This window comes from Eurosta solidaginis, chromosome 4, assembly GCF_040869045.1.
Source record: "Eurosta solidaginis isolate ZX-2024a chromosome 4, ASM4086904v1, whole genome shotgun sequence".
Taxonomy (NCBI): Eukaryota; Metazoa; Arthropoda; class Insecta; order Diptera; family Tephritidae; genus Eurosta; species Eurosta solidaginis.
The window spans coordinates 77,614,475-77,630,781 of NC_090322.1; the positions used below are offsets into that span (position 1 = coordinate 77,614,475).

Consider the following 16,307-nt stretch of genomic DNA (forward strand, 5'->3'; position numbering starts at 1 on the left):
ACAATACATTCAAGTTTTTTCTAAAATTAATAAAATTAAATAAAAGAAACAATTAACCGATAAAATGTTGCAATAATTTTTGCCACTATTTTTGTATGTAGATATATTTGAGATTCCTAAGAAAGTACAAAATGTAGACTGAAAATCGAATTGTGATACATTAATTTCTTTATTTATTAATATATTATATGTTGTATTGCATGTAACATGAAAGTTGACCTATCCTAATATAATAATACGTTAATTCGAGTATAAAAAATATGGTGAATATTGAATTGTGATAATGTAACAAAGAAACACACATAAGAACTTAAATTTTTATAATAGTGGATATGTACACACCTGCTCATATTAATAGTGAAAATAGTTTTATTCGTTACATATATTGATGGACAGTTGCGAGCACTAAAATTGCAGTGAAAATTATTGATGTATTTTATCAGTTATTTTCTCCTTTTATTTATTTTCGTTAGTGGTAGAAATAACTTCATCGAATTGTATAACCAAACACATGTAAATTTATTTCGAAAACATTTTCGGGAAATGCAACAAGGTGTTAAAAAATCTTCATGCAAATTTTAAACTTTTTTATTCTTTGAAAAAAAATTGGCAAAAACCAATACGATTTTTGAGAGACTTCAAACATGCACTTTGTTATACTAAAATTGATTGGACTACAAAACTTCATACTAAAAAAAATTCTGAAAACTCTAAATAAAAGTTTGAAATTTGCATGAAGATTTTTTCCCGAAAATGTTTTCGAAATTAGTTTAAATGTGTTTGGTTATACAATTCACTGAAGTTATTTCTAAAATTTGCGAAAATAAATAAAAGAAAAAATAGCGTTTATAATTCACACTGCTATTGTCGTGTTCACAGCTGTATGTGTTATTATTGATATTCATTTAAAATATAGCATAATCTATAACAAAAATCGTATATGTATATAAAGTTTCAAAGTTCACACAAATGCCAGAATAGATTTTTAGGTAATCTTTGAGTATGCAGCTTTGTTGCCCATTGGTTAGTAATAGCTTAAACATAGATTTTTTTTGATGCATTAGTGGATGAAAATTTAACACTTTTTAACTTGCACATTATTATAACAAAATTGAATAAGAAACAAAGTTGCATACAAGAGATTTTCTAAAAATTCTGCTCAAAAAGTTTCAAAGTTCGTGACGAATTTTTAAAGCTACATATATTTATTTATATTAAATAAATTTGCGTATTTATGAAAGTGCAAAAAATATGTATTTAAAAATTTTTTTGTTTTCCTTCAAAATGTTGAATCCAATTTTTCGTTTTCCGGTAAAATATTTAATCTGAATTTTGCATTTTCCATTTCATACTAAATATTAGTATGTGTAAACACTAAAGTGCAAAACTAGAATAAGAATGCACAATACAAACTTTGTGGTATTATATTATGCTCTATTTAATATACAAGAGGCAGAATTGCAATTTTTGATTTAGTGAAATTATTTGAACTAACTTTCTATATAAAAAACCATAATATATGTTTTAAAAATATATGAAGTATTGTTTCAGTATTTTTCTTTACTGTATGTATACAGAAAAAAATTAAATAAATTATATTATTCTATGTTAAAATAATTTGAAAAACTTATGATTTTGTAGCAGCATTGTGTTTTTGCAGCACCAATAGTTGTTGCTTTGTTTTGTTGTGTATCCGCCTTCCGCCGAAATGATCTATAAGGAGGTAGTCAAAATGTAAAATAACTTCTAGATAAGTGTATATAAGTTGGGTTCTTACCTCCTGAAATATGTAAATTACTCAATGTGATTTTGAAATGCTACTACACCATCGGTCATAAAGTAGTTGGTAAGGTATTCCCGATACTCGTATGCACTATTTCGACGGCAGCCGGTTCCATGCACCAAAAGGTTTTGTGTGACAGTTTCCGTGTTTTATTTGAAGATACTTACTACTAAATTCACGTCCTTGCACTCAAATATATATAAATCTTCGCCTATATGTAGTGCTATATTTAATTAAATCTGTAAGAATACAGAAATCCTTATTAATTTGTTAAACTTGTAATATGTGAACAACTTACATTGTGGTACATGTAGATATGGGGCTTTATTCACCACCTAATTGTTTCACTATGTAGATATGCACCCAGTTTGTTGCAGTATTAATAAAAAATACTATTAAAAATGTTTTCTTTTACTTTATTTTGATTAAAAATTACAAAATTTGCTAAGTGATTGCACAATCACTTTTTATAAACAAAACATTCCCAGCTCATGACAGCAATGGTCAGCTGTTTACGGTTATGGCACCATTAATCGATCACAATAGAGATAGCGTTAAGGTTAAGGAAGTTTAATTTGGCTTTTAAATGGAGCATACGGCAAAACTGTACAGTTCTGTATGATATATATTGATCTCGTTAATTATTACCAAATTTTAACTCGCAGTATAAGAACAGGGAATTTTTTAATGTTCAAATTTATTTTGCCGAAAATTAACAATCTTTTCTTTATGGTCAATCAACCTAATTAAGCACGTTGGCTAGTCCAATATCACGAAAATTTAATAAAAGTCGAAGAAAGTCATCCACAATTACACGATGCTATGGAGAAGGATAATTTTGGTATCTAGCGAACGGACAAGTCTCTTTCCAGGCAGCCGATTGATTTCACTCAGGAGCAAACAATAAACGCGGATGCTGGAAGAAAAGTAACCGGTATAATACATTTCACAAACTATTTCTACTAGACAACGTTGGTCTAAGAGCCATCAGATTCGATCTACTGTAATATCGCATACCTACGAAGGTACCGGTTTAAGAAAACGGCAAGATGTAACTGCTGATTTGAAAAATTACAATATCGAAAGAGATTCAAAACACATCCAATCATTTATCAATACATTTTCTAAATTTATAAACCCATTTGATACCAGTATCGACCAACAACAGCTTTTTAATATTTCTAGTGGAAAAGCCGCTTCTGAATCAGTGCGAGAATATTTATTAAACATTGAAGAAAAAGGTGAACAATTACGTGAACAATTTATTTTGGAATGTAATGAATCAGCTGATAGGTTTGAGAAATCTATAAAAAAGTGAAAATTATGAATTTTTCCACAGTAGCTGTTAAAAAAATTTTAAAAAGTGGCAGTAAAGTACAAGAAATTAAAATTCAACGTGATTTGTTTGGTCTAATGCTGGGTTTATCAATGGACTACGATATTGACATTGAAAAAATTTTGTGTTATCCAATAACACTTATTCCAATGTCAATGTGCCGCCTGGATGGAAGTTTATATAAAACCGACAAATCTACTGCTGTCAAATTTTTTGAAAAACAACATCATTGTATTGACGTACCGAAAAAATTTGATGTAGTTAAAGTGGCGGATTTTTTTACTGCATATAATGCATGATATCCCTCTTTCATTCGGTGGTATTTCAAAAAAAATTTTGGGCATCTTGACAGGAGCTGGAGCTTCACGTGTGGATATAATTTTCGATTAATATTTTTGTCTATCAATTAAGGATTACGAGCGTATACGAAGAAATGAACAAAGTACTATTGACTTTAGTACTACTGGTCCAAGTCAAACTCGGCCGATAGATTTCATGATAGAATTGAAAAACATAAAATTTAAGCAGATCTTTGTCAAATTTTTGATTGAACAATGGGCTTCACGTGAAGTAATACCATTTATGCATAATATTATTATAAATTTGAACTATGAGTTTTGCCATTCTTATGCTATTGAAAATGATTCAATAAAAATGTCAACTGATGAAAACATGACCTACGATAATCAAGAAGAGGCTGACACAAAAATAGTTCACCACGTATGCATGCTCGAAACAAATTCCAAGACAAACCTTCTTATTAAAACTTGTGATACATATGTTTTAATAATCATGTTGGGAAATATGGATCACCTTCAAAGCGATGACCTTCATATTTTCATGGAATATGGCACCGGAAATGCGAAAAGATATATAGATATAACTAAATTATACATCGAGTTAGGGTTATCTTTATGCGCAAGTTCACCTGCCTATCATTCATTAACAGGGTGCGATTATAATCCATCTTTTTTTCAAAAAGGCAAGATAAAACCATTGAAAATCTTACAGAAAAATCAGGACTATTATAATATTTAACCAAATAAAAACGAAAAAGATTCGGGAGGCGCTTGTTTTCAGCGCAGAAATCTGATTAATTTTTATTATGAAATTCTTTCTCTTTTATAGTAAAAATGTCTTACAATACTATTACAATTTTTACATACAATACTTACACACTAAAAGTAACTATATTCTAATTTCTATATACCAAGTCAGCAAATATTCTTATTACCTAATTATAGAACTATGTAGTAATATTTTGGCAGTCACATTGACGAACCGACTTATCGATCAGTCATGCTGATCGATACGTGAGCTGGTCAGTGTGACGCATACGGGTTAAACAACTGTAAACGGATACGACTCCCCGCTGAGTTCAATGTAACTTATCTATGCCGCTATGAGTTATTGGCGTGTGCTCGAAAGTGAAATTCATTTGGTATACAAATACAAATACCTTGTATGTAAGGCGTATTGTGGTAATGCCACATCATCCACCTTAGGAAGGGTCGTATATAATTGAAAACAATTATATATGACCCTTAGAGTGACTTAATGACCCACAGTTTACAAAATTTTAATTGCTTTTTAGTTTTCTATTGTAATTTATTGCATTGCGGTAACTTGATATTGAGAGTGCAGAGTTTGTTTACTTATTTTTATATCCGTTTACATTTGCTTCACATGTGTGATTTTGTGCTGACTTTGTTTTTTGTTTTATATATATAACATGTTGTTTTTTCTTTTGCTCACGTGCACACTTTTTATATGCTCTTAAGGGAGGAACGTATATAATTTGGCGCCTAATTACATACGGTCATCCTATTGTCATTGATATAAGTGTGCCATGCTGTTTCATTTTACTTTTAATTACATATAATGCATTTTTTGTTTATGTGTTTTCTGTTTTTATTTATTTACTCTTGCTTTAAATTTGAATTGTTATGCTGACTTTGGTTTTTGTTTATATATATTGTGTGTATACTTATAATTATGAGTAGAGTGGAATGCTTATAGTAAATATATATATATTTTTTAAGTTATTTAAATAGACGTTTTATACTGGTTTAAGCCTATTTTTATGGATTACTATTTCTTTGATTTTGTTTTTCCTATCACTATTTCCCATTCTATTAGGTATTAATGTATAATTATTATTTTTATCGATACTTTTTTCTTTATAATTTCTTTTATATCTATTATCTAGCTTCTCTAACACTAAGTCTCCTATTTTTATTTCCTTACTGTAGCTACTTTTATCATAATTAGATTTTTGTTTTTCTTTGGCTTCTTTTACTAATTTTCTAGCCCTTTGTTGTGCTATTTGAAGTTTATATTTTACTTCCTTGTCATAAACTTCGTGATTATACAATGGGCTTATTTTGTTTTCTTTAAGAAATTCAAAATTCTGGGGATTCTTTCCAAATATTGGCTCAAAAGGACAATATTTATGTATGGTTCATGGCGTAGTATTGTAATAATATGCGAAATACCTGAGGTATTCATCCCAATCATCTTTGTCACTGGATATGTATGAGCGTACATATTCATTGAATGTCCTATGACTGCGTTCTACGGTACCTAAAGTTTGATGATGGTGCGGTGTTGAGGTTTTGTGCTCAATTTTTAGCAGTTTACACAGTTCTTGAAATAAACTATTTTTGTACTCTGTGTCCATATCCGTTAAGATTGTCTTCATTGGTCCATAACTCAAAATGAAGTGTTCAAAAACGGCTTTAGCGACTGTTGATGCATGTTTGCTTGGAGCTGGGCTTTCTATCAAGTACGTGTAATGGTAACAGCATATTCGTTTCCATTTATTGATTTCGGTAGTGGTTCTACTGTACCGATTTGTATAATATCAAAAGCCTGCGGAGGCGTCTCCGTTATTGTCATTGGCTCCTTTATATGCTTATTTGTTTTATTTTTCTGACAGTGGATGCAGTTCTTTACGTATTTTCTTCGTCATTTTTCATGTTTAGCCAGCTATATTTCTGATTGATCATATCTGTCATGCGATTTATTCCTGGGTGGCCACCACTAATAGGATCGCCATGATATTTCTGCAGAATTTCTTTAATTTTCCCGGGATTTCTCACATATATAACCTCTGGGGTTAGTGCTATTGTTACATTTTTGAGAACCTTGTTTCCTGTTTCTATAAATTTGCCTACTGCGGTATAATTTCTTTTAAACAATTTGTCCCCTAAGGACAACTGTATTTATACAAGTCCTAAATTGCGGACTTTTTTTTCAAGTCTGGTAAAGAATTGTCCTAAGTCAATCTTATCCTCAACAATTAGGTTGCTTGTATTCAAATTGCTACAAATTGTCTTTCCTTTTTTGAAATATAATTTCGGAGGATCGAAAACGAGCTCGACATGTCTTTTTACTTCAAATTTATTTAGCGCTTCTTATGCTTTTAGGTTCTCTTTGTGGCTTTCTTTATTTTCAATAATATTGCTGGTAGTTTTAGATGCTGACCTTGTTATTAGTTTTAGTATTTTACTTGCTTCCACTGACATTTCTTTTAAGTTCGTGATTGTATGACGAGCATCACAATGATATTAGCCTCTCGACGTAATATGCGAACATCACAGGGCAGTCCCAAACCGGATCGGATTACCAAGAACAATATCCGTCCTTATTTAAGGTCAAATAGTCTAGCTACGCCAGGGAAAGAGGGCGAAGTACCCGATAGGAAAAAGTACCAAGTTCGAACCCTAAGAGGAGGATATGGGGAAATATAAAATTTTAGCTTTGAATGTTGGCTATTCAACTTACTTAGATGATTTATTTATGGTTGACGCAATTTCAATCAGTTTTTTTTTTGACCAGTACGAATTTATGCTGGCACATTCCTGTTTTTTTTTTTTTTTTTTTTGTTAAGCAAATTTGGATGGCGTGATCCATGTAAAAGAACGCAGGATTTGCAAAGTTTGGATTAATTCGAACTCTGACCGCTGACTTTTTTCACTGAATTAGTATCATAAGCATGATATCTAAAGATTTGAGATGGATTACATATTGACGTATTTGTTATGTATTCTGTCCTCGCAAATACAATTTTTTTTTTCGTTTGTTGGACTGTTGGAGTCAATGGATTTGCCGAAAATAAATATTTTTATACTTACATCTGACCTTGATCCACAGCCACAAAACAAATACGTCCCATATTTCAACCAAACGGTCAACCATTTACTTTTGGATTTTGATCTGTTGCAGAGTTGCGGCGAATTAACAAAAGTATAAGCTTAGACACTGACGTCATTTTTATCCAGCATACATGTACACATTAAGGAGTTAAGCAACCGCGAATTATTAAGTCTAAATTATTAACCTTCCCTACAGAGTAGTCATCATATTATATTTTATTAATTAGTTGATTTAAAAACGCGATCGATTGATTGTTTTAATTCCTAACGAATTTCCGGTAGATACCTAAACATTAACACACGAACAATTTCTTTATCAGTTGAGTGCTATGATGCCAGTGACACGTAGTCCTGATAATGCCTCTGGTGGCACAGATGGTGCTCAGTTGAACAACCAGTCCTGTGCCATATGCAGTGAAACCTTGTTAAATAGTCAAGATAGGGGAGTAACGGTGTGCCATCATTGTTTCCACTTAACTTGCATCCATACCTGGTTAGATAATAATGGCACTTGTCCAATCTGTAGAAGTCCCTGTTTCGCAAAAGACCTAAAAATCTTAGAAGAGAAAAAACTGAGTATGCCAACCGGTGCTATTCCTCGAGAACGACCGAATACGCGGCTTTACGCGCAAACTAATCCCCAATTCCAAACTTATATGTCAGCTAACCGTCCACACGGCCAAACGAATAGTCTACGATACCGACGCGCGACTAATCCACACCAAAGTGGAATTACTGAACAGCTAGTGCAGCAATTAGTTGCTGAATCAATGCAAAACTTTCGTGAAGTAATGACCATTGATATTCAGAATATGTTACAAAACTTAAATATGGATAGAAAGACTAGACCATCTACAGCTGTTTCTCGGCGAGAAGAGCAGGTGGAATGGCCACGCAACGCACCGTTTCCGGAGCGACCTATTAATGACAATGTTCGATATGAGAGACGGCCAGAGTCATTAGGCGTTAGCCGATTGTCTGTGGCAAACGAAAAACTGTCAAATCTAGTTCGGAATTGGCAGGTTCGTTTTAGGGGGTCGGAAGATGGCATATCTGTAGACCAATTTATTTATCGAGTAAACACGTTAACTGCCCTACACATGAACGGAAGTTTTACAGTACTTTGCCAACATCTACACTCATTGTTTGAAGGCAAAGCTTTGCAATGGTTCTGGCGTTACCGGCAACGCACGAATGATCTGGAGAGGTTTGATTGTTGCGAGGCCATGCGACGCCAATTTAAGGATTTTTCGACAGACGCCGAAATACGCGATGACATTCGAAGAAGAAAGCAAAAGTTTGCTGAGCCCTTTGATGATTTCCTTGAAGTCGTAATGCAAATGTCCGACAAGTTGAGAACCCAAATGAATGAGACAGTCGAGATTTTGATACGCAATTTGAAGTCCAACTTGCGCCATGAAATTTTACACCTCGAAATAATGGATATTGCTAGTTTGAGGAAAGCAGCGCGAAAACATGAAAAGTTCTTTAACGATATTCACGGTGGCTCATTCCGGCAAACCTCTAGACGTCACCAAATCAATGAACTATTTAATTCGGATATTACCAACACTAACCAAGACGAAGAACTCGGCAATGTAAAAGCTGTTGAGGCAAGTAAGCTAAAATGTTGGAATTGTCAAGAGACGGGACATAAATATCATGACTGTATCAAGCCCAGGAAAATCTTCTGCTACGGCTGTGGCGCTGAAAACATGTATAAACCCACATGTCCTAAATGCACCGTTGCATCGGAAAACTCGAAGAAGGATGTCCGTCGAATCCCAGACGAGCATCCATTGTATCGCCCTCGGAATTAAACACCAAACGCGGTTTTGGTGAAACAAACCATTCAAATGACGACAATACCGAAAACATTCAGATAGTTTCACCAGATAGTACAAAAACTAATAATAACCCCATGAATAGTACAACTTTAAAAGTTTCTATAGATTTGAGTAAGATGTTATCTAGAAAACCATATCACGTTCGTTTGACGGAGTACAATAGTGCGAGGAAAAGAATATTCTCGGACATAGAGAACAACCGTACTCCAACCCGTTCCAGTAAGCGCATATCAGCCTATTGGAAGCGTAAGAAAGCATTACTTAATTCTGTTATTTCTTTTATAGTTTAGAATAATTCTGATATTCGACCATACGCAAATATAAAGATATTAGATAAACCATATTTAGCTTTATTAGATAGTGGAGCAAATAAGAGCTGCATTGGATTGGAATTAGCAAAACTAATTATGGAAAGTTCCAAGAGAGGTTACGAGAAGCTTTTAGGTTCTGTAAAAACAGCAGATGGGAAAAACAGAGCGTGGCTGGAGTCATAGAGCTTACAATAGACTTCAACAATCGTATAGAAACGATTGAGTTTCTTTTAGTACCGTCTGTTGCCAGCAACGTTATATGCGGAATGGACTTTTGGCAGAAATTTCGTCTGCAAGTTCAAGCGGAACCATGCATAGATCAACTTACGGACGAAGGAGTAGACCCCGATGTGATTCCGTTGACATCATTACAGAAACGCCAACTTGAGATAGCTATTTCTGCATTCCCTGCTTACGAGAAAGAAGGCCTTGGAACTACAAAGTTAATTGAGCACGTCATAGACACTGGCACGGCTACCCCAATAAAGCAGCGTTATTATCCAATCTCGCCTGCAATGGAAAAGCTATTGTGTGAAGAGATAGATCGTATGATTAAGTTAGGAGTAATAGAAAATGCTGAGAGTTCCGTATGGTCCTCTCCAGGAGTGCTTATAGTAAAACCTGGAAAGTTGAGATTTTGTTTAGACTCGAGAAAGCTTAATGAAGTAACTATGAAATACTCGTATCCTATTCCGAATATAGATGGACTGATAGCCCGACTACCGCCTGTATATTACATATCGAAAATTGACCTGAAGGATGCCTTCTGGCAAATAAGTTTGTCTAAGGAGTATCGTCCCAAAACCGCATTTACAATACGCAATCGACCATTGTACCAATTTACGCGCATGCATTTTGGTCTTTGTAATTCACCACAAACAATGTGTCGATTGATGGACATGGTTATCCCGTACAATCTCAAGACACATGTTTTCGTTTACTTAGACGCTTTGTTAGTTGTGCTCACAAACGTTTGAAGAACACATATCGCATCTGTTGGAAGTTGCAGCACATCTAAGAAAAGCTTGTCTAACTATCAACATTAAGAAGAGTAGCTTTGGTCTGAATAAAGTTAAATATTTAGGATTTGTAGTTGGCACTAGCGGTAGACGAAGATAAAGTGAAGGCTATTTCTGACTATCCATGTCCGAAAACCATTCGCCAAGTACGCCAACTTTTGGGAATGGCAGGGTGGTATAGGCGCTTTAGTGCCGACTATGCTAGCCTCACGTTTCCACTAACCGAGCTGCTCTCTAAGAAAAAGAAGTTTGCTTGGAATACAGCAGCTGAAGATGCCTTTCAGCAGCTTAAAAATAAACTTACAACGGCCCCCTTAGTGATTCACCCTGATTATTCGAAACAGTTCATTGTCCAATGTGATGCATGCCAGTACGGTGTTGGAGGTCTGTTAGCTCAAGCTGATGAAAATGGCGACGAAAGGCCTATGTCCCACAATCTGAACAGAGCGCAGAGAAATTATACCGTCACTGAACTGGAATGTCTCGCAGTGGTTATGGCAATAAAGAAGTTCAGGCCATATATAGAAGGGCACGACTTTAAAGTCGTAACCGACCACGCGAGTCTGAAATGGCTAATGCGCCAAAAAGACTTAAGCGGAAGGCTAGCGCGGTGGGCCTTAAAACTACAAGGTTATAACTTTTCCATCGAGCACAGAAAAGGAAGCGATAATAAAGTCGCTGACGCGTTGTCTCGCGCTTTTGACGAAACCGGAAAAGTGGAGGAGATAGAGTTAGAGATTTTGCCAGAAATAGATTTAGAATCGTCGCACCTAGAATCCGATGAATACCGAGAATTACGGGAAAAATTTTCCAACAGTGATATGCCAGACTACAAAGTAATAGACAAATTCATTTACTATAGGAATAATTTTGGGACCAACACGCCCCTTGAGAAGACGTGTGGAAACTGTTTGTGCCGACTGAATTAAGGCAAAGCGTTATTTACTCGGCTCATAATTCGCTTAGTTCAGGACACGGTGGTATAGCCACAACAATTGAGCTGGTAAAAAGACATTTATATTGGCCCGGAATGGTAAACGACATAAAAAATTATGTGCTATCCTGTGACCTTTGCAAAACCTCGAAGACGCCGTCTTATTCGCTTCGCCCTCCGATGGGGCAGCAAGCCGAGTCAGAGCGACCTTTCCAACGATTGTACATCGTTCTCATTGGACCTTTTCCGAGATCAAAAAGGGGAAATATAGGTATTTTTATTTTCCTCGACCATTTCTCGAAATTCACTTTTTTGCAACCATTAAGAAAGTTCACAACGAACTTAATAATATATTTTCTTAAAACTAAAATTTTTGATTGCTTTGGTGTACCTCAGACAATAGTATCCGATAAAGGAAGCCAATTTGTCAGCAAGGAGTTCCATAATTTCATTGACAAACATGGAATTAGCCATGTTCGTACAGCGGTATATTCACATCAAGCCAACGCCTCGGAACGCGTAAATCGCTCAATTAACGTGGCTTGAGATTCTTTGTACACAAGGATCATCGGAACTGGGATGCTTACGTAAGCAGCATTAATTGTTCTTTACGAAGTGATTTACACAGCACAATAGGTCAGTCGCCATACTTCGTTGTTTTTGGTCAAAACATGGTAACACACGGGAAAGACTACGGTATCTTGAAGAATCTATGATTGATGTCGGAGGGTAGTGCTCGACTTAGTAGGGAGGATGAATTCGACATCATTCGCGAATCAGTTAACTCCAAAATGAAACTTGCGTATGAGAAAAACACACGCACATACAACCTACGCGCACGTGCGCAGGAGTTTACCCCAGGACAACTCGTGATACGTAGACATTTTGTGCAAAGTAATTTGGGAATACATTTCAATGCTAAACTTGCCCCACAAGGTGATAAAGCCAAAGTGATAAAAAAGGTTGGAAACGCTTATTACTTGTTAGAAGACATAGGCAACAATCATAAAGGAACGTACCACACTAAGGACATCTGGTCATGAAAAGTCACAACATCAACAACAAATAACTGATTTTCTTTCATAATTATTACGAATAATTAACCGATTGGCAAAGAGATCAACAATAACAAACTTATGAAAGTTGCAGCCGCTAGGTACCGACTAGCATCGGTTAGCTTCTGTCTGGTTGGGGGGAATTTATGACGAGCATCACAATGATATTATCCTCTCGACGTAAAATAAATCAATCAAAATTGAGTGTTGCAAATTAACATGTTTGTTGTGTTGTATCGAACATTGGTTCGAACATTTCGACACGACCAATGCCCAGTGCAATAACCATATATGTAATACTTCTATATCACTACTACTGAACTGTGCAGCCGTCAAACATTACAGTACATATATACAATGAGAGAGGGAGACAAAATCTCAAGGCTGTCGTTAAATTTTTGTAAAAAGAGGCTTAAATATATGTATATTTCAACAAGCATTCTTGCTTCTATCAATATTGTACGTTAGGTTATTTCATTCTCCAAATGAAAAGTAAGGTTTTGTTTTCCATTAGTATTTTTGGTAATTTTTATACCCTTATACGTTTATGTTATGTTAATAATAATGAGCTTAAATGTAAAAATGTACATTTGTGTTTACTTACAGTTCTGAAGATGGCTTCAGACTGAAGCCGAAATATTGACAAATTAAAAAAACCAATGAAATTTTAAACATTGTGTTTTATTTAACCACGGCCTTTAAGCTCATTATTATTAACATAACATAAACGTATAAGGCTATAAAAATTACCAAAAATGTTCAAACGGAGAGCTTACCAAAAGAACGGAAACACCTTTAAGGTGTACCAAACCATCAAACACATATATAATACACGGACCAACAGGGAGATCAAACGATACCAGCAAAAAACACAACAAATTATTAAAATATCAGAGTCGACGAAATTCTTGGAGAGGTGCAAGCGAAGTGGAATAACACCAAATTTTTTAAGAGATGCAACAAAAGATATTATGCACATCATAAAAAACAACACCAATAATTGCAGAATTCCACGTAAGTACACAAACAAAGTTGTCACATTCATTAAGCAAGTGCAGACGAAGCTTTTAAATATGATAATATGTATCAAACATGACCTCCTAAGACAAAACAGAAGGGAGGCAAATAGACTGAGAACAGAAATCGATCACACTCTTAATTCTCACCATTCAACCAAATTCTACGAAAGTGAAAATATACTGTTGGACAACCTCACAAGCAATATTAAACAGAGACAAACAAAAAAGTACGAAAAACTAAGACAACATGAGAAGGAAAATCTCAATATCAGGGTGGTACCACAATGGTTCCGAAATACCACACAAACTGAAATACCACATGATATACAATGGCTGTTATCGCTGGGCCCGAAATATGCCCTCTCGACCGAAAACAAGAAATTCCCTCTATTTAAGTTTATAGCAGACGGGGAAAACATTATACAAACGGCGAAAGATAAGGAATCACAAGAAGTGGCAAGAAGCAACTTCACGACACTGATACACGACCATCTAAAAAACAATACGATTTCCACACGAGACAAATTCACACGCAAAATACTGGAAGAGACAAAACGGTTCCTCAAACACAACAAACAATTACTTGTACTCAATGCCGACAAGGGCAACGCTACAGTGGTGATAGACAAAAACGAATACGATACAAAGATTCAGACACTGGTGAACGACATCTCTGCCTACAGAGTTTTAAAACGCGATCCGACGAACAAGCTACAAGACAAAAACAATAGCCATAGATATCCAAGAAAAGAACAATCTACTGTGCAAAAATGCTATTACTCCCAGAATCTATGGATTACCAAAAATTCATAAAGAAGGTATACCACTCCGACCTATTTGTTCATCTATCGACTCCCCGTCATACAACCTCTGTAAATATGTCGTGAGAATACTCAAAAATATCACTTGTTCTTCTAAATATAATGTCGATGACTCAACAGAATTTAAAAGTAAGGTCAATAGCACATATATTTATGATGACGAAAGCCTTGTTTCCTTGGACGTAGTCTCCTTGTTCCCAAGCATTCCGGTAGATTTAGCCATTGAAATCATATCCGCAAAGTGGGAAAACATAAAAGAATATACATCCTTAACAAGGGAACTGTTTATCACAATGGTGAAATTTTGCATAAAAGATAATCGATATTTTAAATACAATGAAAAAATATACGAACAACGTACATGGGCTCACCAGCCTCCTCAGTCATAGCTGACATTGTCATGGAGGAGCTGCTAACAAGATTCGAAAATGAAACTACTAGCAAACCACGCCTACTTACAAAGTATGTATATGACTTATTTGCCATTGTAAAAACTGAAGAAATTGAAAACGTTCTCACTGAACTCAACAGTTACAGCAGAAGCATTAAATTTACAATAGAGGTTGAGAAAGATTGTCAACTACCGTATTTGGACACGTTAATCAATAGGAGAAACAACAAATTATATATTGACTGGTACAGAAAACCCACAACTTCGGGAAGACTAATTAACTATTACTCAAAACACGAAAAAAGTACAATAATAAATACCGCCGACATAATGTACCACAAGAAGAATATCACGATCATCAAAAAAACTCTAGAGGAAAATGAGTTTCCAACTAGCTTGGTCAATAAACTGGTTCGAAATTTCTATACCAGAGCACGTAATGAACGTAAACCCGAAGAAGCAAATAACAAAATATACAAAGCGATAACCTATGTCCCAAGAATAGCAGAGAGGATCAAGAGCTCGGATTTATATGACAAAGAAAAGGTCAAAATAGCGTTCACATACAACAATACATTGAAACAAATTTACAGTAATACAAAGGACAGAATTCCAAAGGATGAGAAATCCAACGTAATATACAGAATCCCATGCAACGGTGACGGGTCTCACTTATGCGAGAAGGTATATGTGGGGACAACAAAATTAAAATTAAAGACAGGGATTTCCGGCCATAAGTCCAATATTAAACTTAGGAACAACGCTTCGGAAAATAAAACGGCCTTAACGGCCCACTGTAAGGATACGGGCCACTATCCCGATTTCCAGAATGTTACTATATTGGACATAGAGGAACAATATAATAAGCGCTTCACCATGGAAATGCTCCACATTATGAACACGCCTAATGATAAGAGAATTAATTTTAAAAGTGACACAGACCAATGCGCATATGCATATCGCAATTTATTGCTTAAGCAACAACAAAAATGCAAGTCTCACGGCGCACATGAAAGAAAGCAGCGTACAGAAATTATTCCGCTAGCAGGATATTTAGGATCAACAAATCATAATGTTGGATGACGACATATTCTTTGTTCTATTGTTTGTATCCCTATATATTTGTTTGTGCATATTTTAGTTTACGCTTACTGTACTTTAAAATTATACATTTTTGATGTTTATTTTACTTTTGTTTTCCGAACATATGATCAGTCGATCAATAATAACCACAAGTGTAAGTTGTGTCTCGTTTATATATATACCTAGTTGCATAACGTAAATTTTAATGACCATGTACCTGAAATGAATGACCCTTTTTTCCATTAGTATTATAAAATTTTTATTGTTTTAAGAACTCCGCAGAATAGCATTACCGATTTGTGCTGAGTGCACAGATATACGTATGTAAAAGCTAATTCACTTTAAATTATTTTTAAAAACGTTTAAAGAAATGCTTGTTGGGATGTATGTATAAGTATATTTTTATACATGTATATTTGCATTTTTTTCATTTCAAAAATATGAATTCTTCGCCTTGTTCTTTTTTTCCTATTTATGTAAATAATGTACTTTGTATGGCTGCAGCACACGTTTAAATAATAAATACATCAAGCCTTGTATTATATTTGTTG

General features: G+C 34.8%; 1 protein-coding gene and 1 long non-coding RNA gene across 8 annotated transcripts in view; one reads left to right on the forward strand and one right to left on the reverse strand.

The window, feature by feature from the left end:
* The window catches only part of LOC137249995 (serine--tRNA ligase, mitochondrial-like), a 176,096-nt gene that overhangs the window by 119,144 nt on the left and 40,645 nt on the right, over positions 1 to 16,307 (forward strand). The window lies entirely within an intron of this gene.
* LOC137248023 (uncharacterized) lies at positions 157 to 2,257 on the reverse strand. Its single transcript, XR_010952012.1, has 3 exons — positions 2,082 to 2,257; positions 1,778 to 2,022; positions 157 to 1,713 (listed from the first exon to the last, which is right to left on the reverse strand). It is a non-coding gene; the product is annotated as an uncharacterized lncRNA (long non-coding RNA).